The 12420-nt window shown below is 33.6% G+C and overlaps 1 protein-coding gene across 1 annotated transcript in view; it reads right to left on the reverse strand.

Annotated features, from left to right (window-relative positions):
* The window catches only part of LOC113496229, a 37111-nt gene that overhangs the window by 6551 nt on the left and 18140 nt on the right, over positions 1 to 12420 (reverse strand). The gene's annotated exons all lie outside the window — the stretch shown is intronic.

Genomic DNA, 12420 nt, shown 5'->3' on the forward strand with positions numbered 1-12420 from the left:
CCAGACAACTGATAAACTTACTTATATATTTCTAAATACATACATATTATAGATAAATTACACCCAGACACCAGAACAAATGATCATGCTCATCACACAACATTTGTCCTGGGCGGGAATCGAACCCACGACCTCCGGTATAGCAGTCAGGGTCACTAACCACTAGACCAACAGGCCCGTCTACATTTACTTAAACAAAAAAATACTATCTTACATTTACTTAAACAATTATAATAAAGTAATGGTGAAAACTCTCCGAGTTTCCCAGGCTGTGTACAGGGTATAATGTAATTCTAAATCTGGTCCAGTAGCTATGTAAATTAATATTAGCTGGAGAGCAAATACTAGAGTGAATCCTGTTCCTGGGGTGGCCTCAAGGCATTTGTACAAGAAGTTGATCTGGTCATAAATGGCAAACTTGGCCATTGGCGAGTGGAGGGCAGTGAAAGGGGAATGAAACGTCTGTGATTCCTAGTCTTATTTAAATAGCCATTAGAATTCTGTTTTTGAAAACAAGAAGTAACTGCTAACTGGCAAATATTTCACTTGCGAATACACAATGAACTCTATAAAATAACAAGATGATATTACACTATTTTTGTAAAAATCTTTAAATATTTGAATTAACGTTAGGTGACAAAAATGTGTTTTAAGAGTTTCGCTTCTGTTTACAGTTAACCAGCTCTCAGGGTTTATCACAAACAAAAACAATTACATAACAGCGTATGTGGTGATAATCCGTGTGTCGCACCTCTCTACAACCCTAGCCGCTCGCACTGGTGTTGCCCACCTGCTGTCAATCGTGACGGTATCATAGGGGGCCCATTGAGTCTTACGGCCGCCAATTATTTATATACACATTAAAGAATGGCCAGAAAATGTACTACCGATTTTTGATCTGCCAATTCAAAATGTAACGGTTCTCACTATGAAGCATCCATTTTTCATGAAGGTTTCATCGTCCTTAATAGGTGGTCTACACATATTACATTGCAAAGTTTTATAGTTTGTTTATTCGTTCTAGTAAAGAGTATACGGAATAGAATGATGTATAATACTCAGGTCAACATTTAGATTCAAAATTCTAACGAAGTCCGTCTAAACATTACAGTTTACGTATAGTTACGATAAATGGATCAGTCACATATCACCGACTTGCAAAGGGATAAAATAGATAACAATATCAATTATAGTGAAAGCAGTTTTTATTGAGCGTGAGATCTGGTTTGGTGCACTGCACGGATCATTTTATCAGATTCGCGATTTCCGACGACGAACCGTATTGCCAAAGGTGTAGCGAATTATGCCGAATTTACAACACTTGCTGATTTTTTTATTATGTTTTGTAAACGATGAGAGTGTAAGACAGAATCGGGTCGTTGAGAAGAAACAAGATTTAATTCTGGTGTTAGTTGTGTTTAAGAAAGCTATTCTTAATCCCTGAAAAATAGACCAAATGATAATTGCTTTAATGAAAAATTTAAAAAGAGCTCTGTGCCAATGGTTTTACTTCTGTTTACTAATAGCTAGGTTCTGAAACTACTTTGTTCAAAGTTTCCAACAGCAGCATTCATACAACTGAATACCTATGGGTATAGATAGTGATATGAATGGCAAAACTTTTTCATTGTTCTGTGAGATTGAAAAGACCTGTAATGAAATGTTATTGTGCTTTTATAAACAAAGAGGTGATTTTCTAATTTTTATACAGTAGTTTTACTATGTCCAGATCATGGCTTCTAGATTATTATTATATTTATAATATATTATTTATATTAATATTATATTAGTAATGTTATTTGGTTTTAAAATTAGATGATATTGTTTTAAATAACACGCATTTTTTATGATTTTTTAAACATAACTAAGACTTACTTAGTGTAGGTTTTTTCTTGGTGTCTCCGACTCTATTTATGACTTTTAACCTCAAAAATATTCTAGTGAACTGTGTAAAGCGTATCGAAAGCAACATAAATGTAAGAAGGAAGCAAATGTAATGTTACTTATTATAATGGTCACGCACTGTCATTCCCTACATCATGAGAACTGAGATACGAGAATAACGGGACTCGGAATTGTAATAATCTATTTCTGAGTTACGCCTATCCCCTGAGCCGCTACAATCAAACACAGTAGGTGTGAACACTATTGTAATATGAATGAAAAACGAAAATAACTTGTCAGAATATAATCGTGATCATAATTTGCTCCTATGATTATTCTTATAAGTTCGTCGGTCAATTTTGTACGGTGTAATGAATAATGATCAATTTTCCAAGATGAAACCACGAACGTACTAATCGGTTATTACTTGAAATTATATTGTGTTAGGATAATTTGGTAGATAACTACTGTGATATCGATTTCAAACTCATAACAGGAATCGAATTAAAATAATTACAAATTGAAGTAGCGAAATCGATTTATCACTTGAATCGTTGGTTTATCAGTTGAGAATTTGAGTTGTTTAAGACTGTGCTGTCTATTAGGAAATATAAAATTTTACAATATTACGTGTGAAAAATGTTTTTCTTTTTATTTCATCAAACCTTTCATGTTGTTAGACCTAGAGTTATGTAAATAAGTACCTACATATGTGGTGCTTATAAATATGCGGAACACAAAATTAAACACAGCAAATCAATAATTTTCATGTTAATTACGAAACAAATGTTTTATCAATGAAATAGGAACTTTGTAATCAACAGTTCCTATTTCATTATTGTGAGTTTGTGAGCCAGCTTCTGCAAAGACTCCGTTAGTCCATTGTCGATTCAGAACGATTTAAGCAAACTTTATGGGTATTAGAGAAATCCCGTATTACTAGCTAGCATGCGACTCGAAATAACATGTTTTATTTATTCTTTTTCAAACCGTTATTTTATGTTTACCTAACCGCCAATTTCGGTGGCTAATCTCCTTTTTAATTTATATTATTGTTAAGCTTAATATTCAATGTGGAACAAAAACTTGTTTTAAAATCCTCATTATAAAATAGATAATCCAATTATCTATGCTTCGATCTTCTTAAACTATGTTAAAACTAACACAAGCTAGCTTGTCTGCTACTGCTAACGTTACATCAAGTCATCGTCTTGAGTTCAAAGTGTACAAAAGCACCGGTTAATCATTAATATCGATTTCCAATGTAATTATTTTGAATCGTGTAATCTTCTTGCTTCAGTACAAGAAGGAACAAAAAAGGTAATTGTCATCAATTTAGCATGAGAAGAAACATCGAATTGCTACGTGCTCTCTCGATATGGCAGCGGCTGCCGATCGGTTTGCTTCTGAGAAGGGTACAAATTGTCATCTGGCGAACGTAGCTAATGACTATCGTATATCAGCTAAATGACTAGTCTTCCTTTCCTTGAATAGTATTAACTGATAGGCGAATTTACATGCAAGACAATGGCTTTAATTCTATAATAAAACTAACACCAAATCTTGAATCATAAGCTCTACAAAATGTTTTTATAAAGTTAATGTAATGAAGTCAAATGAACAAAAAAGTTTACAGTCAACACTTTAGCTTTATCGTCTCTTATTTCAAGGCTTTCTTTTATTAGTGTACTTGTGTCTCATGCTGTCACTTAACTATTAATCTCGTTTGGACAGGAAAAAATAATGTATAACACAAAACTGTACCGAATGGCGACACAAAATGATAAACGTTTCATATAATGCCGACGTTGTCATTAAACAAAATGACCGTAATTTTATGTGCCGTTACAAAAACTGTTCCTGTCTTCTGACTTGAATACAACTTTTTATAAATCATTGTTGAGAATTGAACAGGTGAAAGTAAAGGCAAGTACACATTGAGATAATTCCAAGTAAATAAATAATACAGAGAATAAACTCGGTAATGTGTTTTTGTTATGATCAAAACTTTTATTTTGAAAGTTGAATAAAAGTACCGTTAATATTTATGAGTTTTTTAAATCATAAAAAAGTGATACTCGGAAGTAAAAGTCACAAAAAGTCCCCCTGAAAAAATCTGTCATGTTAAACATAGTCTTACATACCTACTATAGTATTTTCAAACAAACTTATTGTATTACACTATTGGTTTTGAACTTCTCATGCGCATCAGAAACTTTGTTCTAATGTCATCAGTATTAGATACCTACATAAGGTTTAAACAAAAAAATATTTAATTTCATAATAAAAATACTTAATATCTAAAGTTAACTATTTCATTTTTTTCAAGTGTAAACAGCACCTATGTGTAACCTACAATAGAATCGTTTGGACAAAGCAGGTTATTGGCGGAAACGTGATTAAGAATAACAACATGAACATAGCGTTCTAAAGCACTTTTATTGAGTTAACCTCTTATTTTTAACTTATAAAAACGAAGGAGGTTTGTTTTTCGACTTGTATTTCAGGTGTGTTTACTTACTTCTGATGTTGACTATCATGTTCTAAAAAAAGGTTACTCGTTGAGATAAAAAAATCTTTTTCTCCAAGAAAAAAGACATAAAGTCAAATGCATGTGTTTATATTCTCATTACCTTTTTTGAGCAAGCAAAACTAAAATGGTCTGCACACGAGTTAGCTTCGCGTGAGATGGCTAGATGTAAAGAGCCGTAATGATGCCAAGATACGGGTTACTAAGAGTCGATAAATATTATGTTAGAGATCACGTATGTTTGTTATTCTCAAGATAAACATACATTATGGTAGGAAGTCCTATAGTCTAGTGTATTGTATCGACCGTCGTAGTAACTAATTAGATTTAGGTATTATAAATGGAGGGGTTTAGAGTATAATATGCTCTCTTCCACGGCTGCAAAATATTATTTTAAAAGATGGTCGACGTCCCTTTGTAAGATAAAACTGGAAAACATACATTCGGCTTCTGTGAAGACTGCGGATAAATGAGGAGGCATACCGTAGATCAGTAGCAAGCGTGACCAATTAGCGGTACTTTTAACGACCTAAATGTCACCAACGATGGGTTTGGAAATTTATTTAGTTATTTTATGTTATGAGAGGAGGAAGTTATAAATCAATTATCCTTTCTGCAGTAGAGTGGTTCTTTGTCCTTGATAGTCAGTTGATTTGTCGCACCATATTCTGAAGATAAAGAAATTAATATAATCTTACAATCCACAGATTCTCCCAACACGTATTCATGCATTTCAACTGTTTGATGATAAATCAAAAGAATGTAATGTTCCCACCGTCATCGCATCATTGTTTGCAGGTTTCCTGAAGTAGAAACTAATCGATGAGTTTCACCTTATTGTTTCCACTTGAGATATGGTTTACTTTGCCTTTAAGTATCTGAAGGAGTCGCTAATTATATCTCTGCTACTTTAGCGATACAGTTACTTTAACAGTCGTTAAGTGACATGTAGAGTTTCCGGTTAGTTTAACTTTGTAGTACCTAAAGAAGAGAGCGCAAAGTAGTAATTATTTATTTATTTATATAAAGACTTTGGAAGACTTACAGCTAAATACAATAACAATAAATAACAGAATTATTAATTATATTATCTGAAAAGAAGACGAGTAAAGGATGAAACGATATAGAGGAACGATATAAAACAATTTAATTGGCAGTTTTGAATGAGACTGTAGTCAGTGATATCAAACCCTACCCTTTAAGAAAACTACCTTAAACAACTAGATTCGTTTACATTGTTAAAGTAATTTGGTAATTACCAAAAACACTTCTGTTTGAGCCGTACTGTAAGTCGACACCCATCCATTACTTTGAATTTACTTTTTCGTAGAATCTTTAATTGATACCGGTACAAAATAAAAAAGAGTCATCAAAAAATATTACCACAATAAAACAAGACCTTTATTTATTTATAATAGTCCAACATATAACAGTAACCCAAATATTTGGCAACACAGTAAAATGTTACAGTAAAACTATTAACATAGGAAGTAGTACGCAAAGAGCTGTGGAACGCAAACGCTACAGTTACGGGCGATCCGTTATACGCTAGCTACATAACGATACGATACAAGACGCCAACTGGGAATGCGGATAAACGGAACGTGCACAAAGGCTGTATCACTACATCTCCTAGTCATTTGTTTGAGCTTAAATAGGTTTCACGTTGGTAGGAAGGAATCATAGAACATTAGCTCAAAGGAACTCAATATAAATATACCCTATAAGGTTTTATTTCCATCTAAAAAGGACGTTAATTATTCGCCTTCCAAGTTAATGATGATAGTGTCGTTGATGTAAATGCTTTCTTCTTCTTTAAGTGTAGATGATTCTCAAATCTTATACCATGTGGAATCTAGACTCTAGAATTTAAATTCCCAACTTGTTACGACTACACTTACCGACTATTTTACTCTATAACATAGGCTTAATTGCTATATAAAGTAAACACCATTTAAATTTGAGATAAGCGTTGATTTAATTATTGACATCGGTAGCCTTTTTAATTAAGACATCTATAATATTCAAACGAAAGCACAATAAAGATAAAAGTGACTTTCCCGTTGATAATTTAGATTTTAAATTTATATTTTATTAGTTTGAGATTCCACAAAAGGCTATCTGATATTAAAAATCTTTCCTTAATCTATTTCGTATTCATAATACGAACTGGATTAAGGATTAATTTTGTAAGAGTAGAAAAATATTCCAAAATATTTTTACATCTGAAAGCAATCCCTTATATTAATTCCCTATTCTTAAGACAGTATTTCTAAATGACAATACTTTCAGATATTTACATTGTGTTTTTCATTTCCATATTACATCAAAATCTCTCGTCAATAAACAGTTTAAATAATAATGTATAAATAACTTGCAGCCTCTAACAAGCGAAATGTAATAACATCAACATCCAAGATCGTCGTATATTCTTCGTTCACTTCAACAATTTTTCCTGAAAACATAGTCTTCAATCAACTAGAAAGTACTCAAGAAAACACGTGATTAGATAAAAGCGGTATCTTATCTCCACTGTCACTTCTATCACTAACGGACATTATGTGTACTATGTAATACGATGACAGTTACCGTACGAATTCCCACCAGCGATCGGCTAAGAATAACTGCATAACCAGCGGTACTGGCGATAAGCGCAATGCACATTAAGGTTCTAACATTAGTTACCACCTACAGGCTTTATAAACATCTATATGACAGACACCCCGTGGAGACAACGGTGAATGGCGATCAAACTATTCCGTTGTCAATACAGAAAAACATATTTGTTAAAAATTCACACGATGTACCGATGTTGAAGTCGAAAAGACAAGCGATTGAGAATTTAGGCCGCGACTCCTCAACTTCTAGCATCGATTAAAGACATAATAATCGTCAAATTGATCAATTACTGCAGTTAATGGCCAATTATTGGTAGCGGTGCCTGTTTCTTGTATAACTGTATTCAATAGATAGGTACTATTCAGGTGCGATATGATATAAAAATAGCAATCGAGTTAAAATCATATGTTTTCGGCGCACAATGGTTATTGAGTTTGGTAAATACCTGCTAATGTTGTTGTTTTAAGCAGTACCTGTTACTTGTTAGGCAATTTTGAGAGGATGCATCAATTGGAGGCCGTTTAGACAACAATCGAATTTATTGTAAAAAAACTTAGTTCACCATTTGGTAATTTAATTTGTTTTACGGGTCTACGAATTAATACTGGTGAGTGAAGATAGTGAGGCAAAAGTATACAGGATATAGAAAGGATACTCAGGTAGTAGAAGATAAATTCATCCTTTAAAATATGGTCTCCAGTAAGTTAACTCCTGAAAATTTACAAAAAAAAAAACTAGGTTTAAAAAAGAACAGTTGCAGAGCTCTAGAACTGACCCTATTTCAAAGTAATCTCTGTTTTAATAGATTCATTCTTTGTCAAACAACCAAATGATTTCAAAGTCTCACGTTACCTGGTCGACATTTATGTGTATAAAAGCAATTTGCATGTCATCTAATGTTTTTATCTAGTATTTTTTTACCGTGCGCGAACGTGAGTAACATTGACGCAACTGGCGCCTGAGCAAGACAGATCACATGTGGATCCGGCAAAACGCTTTCACTCTTACGCCTCCGATTGTTATCCAACTGTGCACTGGCGACTGGAAATTGTCATCCGCACTTCATTAAGGCATCATTGTCTTTCGTTTTGGATGCACTTGTTAATGTGAGAAACATGCTCACATTGTTTTTTCTTTTTCATCTTTAAATTCAAACTTGTCGTTAAAATACAGGGACGTAGCTGACCTTTTCTTTAAGCTAGATTCCAGAACCTGAATTTTGATATTCGTGGAAATATATTAGTAAGTATTTCGGACCTGAATAACAGACGGCTGTTTAGCTAAGGATCTAAAGCTGATGATATTCCAAAACTCTAAATGTTATGCATTTCATAAGAAGACAAAGTGCTTTTGTTGTTGTACGGAATGATATTCGTATTATTAATGCATATATGTTATTTTTTATGCGTCAGCTATTGTATTTCATTCTGACATTGTTATATAATATAGTTGACACTGCAGGTCACGCGTGACGAATAGATTAGATCGATCAATTACATTCGCAATGTCAATGGCAATCTATTTAGTGGATTAAAACCGATTGATGTCTTGTGAATGCATTTTTTGATAAATTATTTATTCCTGGGAATAAGATATGTACATTTGATGTAAATAGCATCATCATTATCCTAGCTTATTATCAACTATGTTGGGGTCAGCTTAGTCGCATTGGATGCAGCAAAGTAAAAGTGTTTTATTACTAGGAGCGACTGCCTATCTAACTTCCTCAATGCACGGTGACGATACCCGCCGGACTAATTGTCATAATAACAGATGATTCTTAGCTACTCTTAATCTTCTGGGAATCGGACAGATTGTCTCAGAGTTCTTTAATCTTTGGTATTAAGCATCTTCCTCTTTTGTAAACAAATAGTAGTTCTTACTCACCATTTTACCTTTACTTTATGCACATTAACCTTGGTAGACTGCCAATAATCCTGCAGAGATGATCAGCAAATATTTATGTTTGTGTCAATAAAATAGTCATTGTTTACTGGAATCCATTTTATTGTTGAGAAGTGCGCTCGCGGTCAGAATTTAGCTTTTGCAATGGTTGAGATTTTATTTTCATTAGAATTTAAAACCAGTTACAAAAAAAATGAGAAATCCTTATTGAAAAAGAAGACCTATCGATTTAGATTTCGGAAGTAAGACATTTTGTGCAGTGGGTTGTTTATAAGTAAGACGGTCTTGCGTAATTCTATAGCCATTACTTTGATAGTTTATCGATCTTTGTGTTAAGGAGAATGGTAGTGAAAGGATAAGAACGTTTACCGCATACTAAGATCTCTTAAAACCCTGTCGAAGATTACATAAAATATTCGAATGATGTAATGCTAAGGACATGTCAATAGCCTCTACAAAGTAAGCTGTCGACCTCAAAGGCCCAAGTTTCCGCATATATTATGACAAAATGTTTAATGTCATACGGTTTTGTTCAATCATGAGTGAGATAATCACTTTCACTCGTTGACTCGTCATTGTGTGACATGTTTTGACAGCCGATATAATTCGTTTGTTCAGAGGTTTTTGCTAGCGACGCGTTTTCGATTTCGAGTCCAAGAAATCTTGAAAGACATCAGCTCGAGAAATTCTCGGTTAAGAAAAACGACGTAATGTAACTTACTGTAAGGCGCAACTATGACTTAATGAAACTCTCTCTGAATCAAAAGATTACATAATTTGAACAAAATATAAACAGGTGTAGGTATTAAACTAGGATATGGACATTTTATCGCTTTACTGGTCTATTGACTGCAACAAACTCCGGCCCGACATTTCTTTGGAATTCTGCAGAATTTATTCCGGACCCCATTTATTATCGTATATTATGTATCGTTCGACGTGGATCGTGACTTATCTATTTTATGGGGACTACAGATTGTGCTCGTTTTGTATCTGTTTAGAACTGGTCTGAGGCACATGTGGAAACAGCAGAATTTCGATACTACAAGTATGATATAGGATAAAGGAATAAGTAATTTTAATAGTAGTTTTTAGTGAGTTTGACTTAGTTTGGTTGAAAAGAGTATACGTAAGGTAATTTAAGGTGAAATGCAAATGTAAAGAAAGAAATGAACCTAAAAACATACTGTAATAAAATGCGGATCATGGATGCATTTCCCCTATGTTACAATCTTTTTCTAACGGTGATCAATGCGGTCGACTTGTTACATAACATTTTATAGTCATCATACATGTAATTAAATAAAGCTATGTGTCTGCTGTTCCGTACTGCTGCATACACCGTAATGGTATATAACTTTCCATATCATTATAAGTTATGACTAACTAATTCGGAAGCAAAAATGCGAACATTTTTGTTGGAACTATTTAGAGCCTGTTGACTTCAGGGCTGTTCCTTTCAATTTATAGGTTTCATACTATAATTTTAATAATTATTATTTTAAAAGAATCGATATAACAATGATTAGTATCGACTTGTGTGTAAGCGAACAAAAACAATTTGTAAATGAATAACTTTAGGATTGTTTGTTAGAACACTGGCATACAAAACTGTCGGCTGGAATAAAATATGACAGTAAAAAGTGGTGCTTCAACATTTCTTCTTCGTAAGAATGTGTACTTGGAAACTCACATAAATTATAATATGTATTTTGATTTTGTTATGTAGTTTTTAGTTTCAGTAGGAAGTAGTGATCACACGCATATGCCTTGAGCAAAAAGTAATAACATGCACCCTTTTATGTATAGTTAATAGGAAATTGTGAAATGTACATAAGGACATATCTATTCTAGTAGAGTCTAGTACATGCTTTATGTAGTTGTTTTTTCCATTTTTGATATTAACTTTTTAATTTATAAAAGAGTAATCGCCAACCCTAACAGTTTGTGTCCTAATAAGACCGTCCCGCTAACTTACTTCACTTGACATTCTTATCACGTATCAATGCGGTACATCTACTTCAATTTATATCATGCACTTAAATCACGGTTCTTATTACAATGGTATAAAGTTTAAAATTGTATATGCGGGTGTTGAGACAGAGTATCGATTGATATGGCTGCCGCATACCCGACCTGCGCCTGTGACCCACAGAACCTTGACTTTAGTTTGGTGAAAGTCGGGAAGGAAGCAGATACATTTTATTAGTAGACTAGGCTAAGTTTAAAGCTGACACATTTGGAGCAATAGAAAGTTAGGGGTAGGCTTAATAGTTTTCTTCATTGTTAGACCAAGATGTCGTATCTAATAAGCTTGTTGCAGCCTATATTTATCATCTTCCCTATCCCAGAATAGATACTCAGTAGCAATCAGTAGAAATCTCTAGGACGTCGTAGGATCATGGTCTATTTGACAATATACGGTGTCGGTAAATCCCTACCATCCCTGCTAATATTATAAATGCGAAAGTAACTCTGTCTGTCTGTCTGTCCGTCCGTCTGTCTGTCTATTACGCTTTCACGTCTAAACCACCGAACCGATTTTAATGAAATTTGGTACAGAGATAGAGTTGACCTTGAGAAAGAACATAGGATAGTTTTTATCACGGACTTTTGAAGAGTTCTCTTGGAATCGCAATACAAACGACATCGAAGCCGCGGGCGAAAAGCTAGTAAGAAATAAGTCTAAATTAAACTCTAGCAAACAAATCTTTCGTATTGTGCACGAGTTGAAATACAGGCGTTTTCATAATTCACATTCGCAAACTGAGCTTTTAGTGGCCATTTATCATAAAGTTATAACGTAAATTCTGTCAAGTTTACACTGTTATTCTTATGCGGTTATAACTTTTGCTGCTAGTAGTATTAAATTCTTCGATAGAATCAGTCAAAACACAACCATTTACGTGTTGCTTGCCAGAAGCAGAGTAATTTAAAACGGATGATGGTGATAATGACAATTTACGAGAACTCATCATAGTTAAGCCGCCTTTATAATTCGAATGTAAAGCTAAGTTTAAAAAAAATAAGTGCAGTATACGTTTCCTATGTACATAATTATGTAAAGCAGCTAGCACTAGCAATCAAGTGAAAGAAAATTATACAAGAGAATACTGAGTGAGTTTCAAAGGAACCCGATTACTCTAACAGTTTAATTGTGTTCTAGAAATGTTAATACCCAATCTATTAAACAGAGCGGTTAAACTATGCGTTACAGTAATCTTGTTAGATCATAAATATCTTTGTGGATTACTTAACACACAGACCGATATTACACGGCATTTACAGTTACCTATGTATCTTTCATTTAAGGCAGCAAACTCTCCATTCTAACTTCAGTTATTTTATAAGTGTTTTAGCATGAACCACGAAATCTTCTACATATTTTTGATGATTATGATAACGAGTTATTTAGTCTTCAGTGTTCTTTTGTCTTGCCTTTTCCCATGTCAGCTACGGTGTTAGATTCTAGTCTTACAGAG

Source organism: Trichoplusia ni, chromosome 7 (genome assembly GCF_003590095.1).
Source record: "Trichoplusia ni isolate ovarian cell line Hi5 chromosome 7, tn1, whole genome shotgun sequence".
NCBI lineage: Eukaryota > Metazoa > Arthropoda > Insecta > Lepidoptera > Noctuidae > Trichoplusia > Trichoplusia ni.